Source organism: Microtus ochrogaster, chromosome 10 (genome assembly GCF_000317375.1).
Source record: "Microtus ochrogaster isolate Prairie Vole_2 chromosome 10, MicOch1.0, whole genome shotgun sequence".
NCBI classification, from domain to species: Eukaryota; Metazoa; Chordata; class Mammalia; order Rodentia; family Cricetidae; genus Microtus; species Microtus ochrogaster.
The window spans coordinates 82,399,029-82,402,395 of record NC_022016.1 but is presented as its reverse complement, the minus strand read 5'-3'; the positions used below and the strand labels follow the sequence as shown (position 1 = coordinate 82,402,395).

The 3,367-nt window shown below is 41.8% G+C and overlaps 1 protein-coding gene and 1 pseudogene across 11 annotated transcripts in view; one reads left to right on the top strand and one right to left on the bottom strand.

Moving 5' to 3' along the window:
• Rere (arginine-glutamic acid dipeptide repeats) overlaps positions 1-3,367 on the top strand; it is a 367,056-nt gene that overhangs the window by 231,664 nt on the left and 132,025 nt on the right. The gene's annotated exons all lie outside the window — the stretch shown is intronic.
• On the bottom strand, positions 2,635-3,204 carry LOC101998032 (annotated as a pseudogene).

The window sequence follows — 3,367 nt, the reverse complement described above, 5'->3', positions numbered from 1 at the left end:
TGGTCTCGAACTCACAGAGATCCGCCTGCCTCTGCCTCCCAAGTGCTGGGATTAAAGGCGTGCGCCACCACCGCCCAGCTTCACTTAAAATTTTTTAAATTTATTTTGTATATATATTTATGTGTGGACATGCACATCCCTTGTGAGTCCGGAAGATTATTAATAAAGATTTATGGTAACATTGTAAGGAAGTCTTTATGTGGGAACTTAACTTGGTGGTAAGGTGCTTGCCATCTCAGCAATTAAGCAAAACAGAAGCCAAAACATTACACATAGTCTTAAATATATCAGCTCTCATTATGTCTTGATGTGGTACCAGAAAGATGGTGAACAGGTGTGGTGGTACACTTCTGTAATGGTGACTCTCCACGGGTTGTAAGTCTGAGGTCAGGCTAAGTATTGAGACTCTGCCTCAAAAGCAACAAATGCAGCAGTATTAAAGTGGTCTGCCCTCTCCAATTACATAGCTGTGTGAGGCTGGGTTTTCTCCATATGATTTAAAAACTACAGAAATGACTGAGTGCAATAAAGTAAATATAAAAGTGGACAGGAGAATATAGTTGTGTGCTATTGTTAGGTAATTCTAGAACAATGACTTTATTTTCACTATGCTTTTTGTTGTTACTGCGATTTTTTTTAAAAAAAAATTTAAACTTTTATTTATTGTGGATTTCACATCATGCATTCCGTTTCCACTGCTCTCTGCTCTTGTAACCTCCCACTGCAAATAAAGATTGAAAACAAAAAACAAAACAAAAAGGGATCTCCCATCCCCAAATAAAGGTTTAAAAGAAAAACCAAAAAACAAACCACCAAAGGAAAAGAATCTCATCATGGAAGCTGTAGTGTGACCCATTGAGTCACAGTATACCTTTTAACCCTTTCATTGTCACTTGCAAGTGGCCATTGTAACAGGTCATTTGGTCTGGCTGGAAGCCTCTGGCTTCTGCTATAGCACCAATAATGGGCTCTCACTAGGACTCCTCTCAGATATCCTGCTGTCCTGTGTCATGGAGATCCTGCTGTTTTAGATCTGTGGGTTTGTCCCATTTACGTGTCCCAACCAACCATTCCTAGATGAGATGGGTGTTGGGGTGGACTAACTCATAGCCCTGGTTCTGGGCCTGGGTGGTAGCTGGGTCAGTCAGCCCATTAGCTTGCCAACATAGACTCTACATCACTGTCTGGGCAAGCTCCCCAGCATTGCTTCAGTTAGCTCACCCAATGCAGCCTGAACAAGGAGTGCAGCCAGTTAGTTCTCCTGCTCTCAGATTCGGGTCACCCACACTCATACCACCAGGGCCAGCTCAACTGTTTTGCCCAATTGCTGTAGGGGGGCACTTTGTTGGTTCACCTGAATCCCCTACCATAGGGCCAGCTCTACTGTGTATGGGACCTCAGTTTCATTCTTAGCACCTTGAAGACCAAGCCATACCAGAGTGTTCTCATTTAGTTAGGCTCCTATGAAACTCTTGTATTTAGCACCTCCTTTGTTAATTCTTCTTCTTCTTTTTTTCTTTTCAGTTTTTCAAGACAGGGTTTCTTTGTAGTTTTGGAGCCTGTCATAGAAATAGCTCTGTAGACCAGGCTGGCCTCGAACTCTCAGAGATCTGCCTGCCTCTGCTGCCCAAGTGCTGAAATTAAAGGTCTTTGTTAATTCTTAATGTAATAGATGTTTGCTTCCTGTTCTTTTCCTTTTTGGACTTCTTAAATTTTTATTTTTAAAGATTCATTTACATATTTTATAAATGTGGACACTTTGTCTACATGTCCATTTGTTCATCAGAAGAGGGCATCAGATCCCATTACAGACAGTTGTGAGCTGCCATATAGGTGCTGGAAATGAACTCAGTCCTCTGCAAGAGCAGCCAGCGCTCCTAACTGCTGAACTATCTCTCTAGCCCTCCTTTTTCCATTTGTTTGTTGTTTCTTTGAGACAGGGTTTCTCTCTATGTATTGGTTCTGGACTCTGTATTCCATGCTGGCCTTGAACTCAAAAGATCTGCCTGCCCCTACTTTCTGAGTGCTGCTATTAAAAGTGTCCCACCACTGCCTAACTTTTGGGGATTTTTTTTTTAAATTAAGAAAGGTTTTCTTTTTCTTTCCTTTTTTTTTTGTCTTTGTTTTTTTGTCTTTGTTTTTTTGAGACAGGGTTTCTCTGTGTGGCTTTGGAGCCTGTCCTGGCACTAGCTCTTGTAGATGTGTACCACTGCTGTCCGGCTAAGAAAGGTTTTATTTTTCAAACAAAACAAATCCATTAATACACATCCAAATGCCACAGCAAGCATTCACTACATTTTATGAAGAAAAACTGCACTCTGGTGTCAACTAAAAACTAGAACAGTTTTAGAACAACCACTGCTTATGGTGACATGGATGCATGGACATCTAAGAAGCCATGGTTTGTTTGCAGCTGTGTGGAATGCATGAGCAGTGTGAAGTAATGGAAGGCGGGGTGGCTGCACTCACTCTCAGACCCTTTGCCCCATTGTTCTGTCCTGTTGAATCACTCAGCAGGTAAAGGTACAAGGAACTTAATATCAAAGAAACTTCCAAAAGTCAAGAATAGATTCAAGGTCACGGCTAGTTATTTCCAGGGGTTGGGGGAAAGGGATTCTCAAAAAACATATTTCACAAAATGGCAGGCACTAAATCTAGTCACATGTGCTTGCAGTAGAAAAAGAAGCACCTTTAGATCTTAATAGAGACTGGTCTTCATGATGCGCAGGAACTCTTGCTCATCGATCTTGCCATCTCCATCCATTAGCTTCATCAGTCATTTCCTAGCGCTCCTTATCAGTCAGGTTCTTACCTAATTCCTTGGCCACATGCTTCAGATTTTTGAATGATATTTTCCCAGTTTTATCATCATCGAAGAGCTTGAAAGCTTTCAGGATTTCTTCTTTGGTGTGTTTCTCAGACATTTTCTGAGTCGTCACTATCAAAAAGTCACTAAATTTAATTTTTCCTGTCCCTTCCTTATCAATTTCACTTATCATCTTCTTGATTTCTTCTTTCTTATGTTCAAAACCGAGGGCCCTCATTGCAACCTTTAGTTCCTTAATGTCCCTAGTTCCAGTTCCATCAGCATCAAAGAGATCAAAAGCGTCCCAGATTTCCTGTTTCTGTTCTTCAGTCAGTTGAAGCTTAGGGCCCTTTCTTTCTCCCTGACCACTGGATGCCATGTTTGTCTTCTTAAAATTAGATGCCCTTCTGGCATAGAGCTCCAAGGAAGAACTATAGTGCATCAGCCTGAAGGACCATGCAGGAAAGGCCGCAGGGCCACAAAGAGGTCTAGGAAGGGCTTAGGGGAGCTGCACAGGGTACATCGAATACCCGGTACTTACCATCACTGAATTTTGGGGGA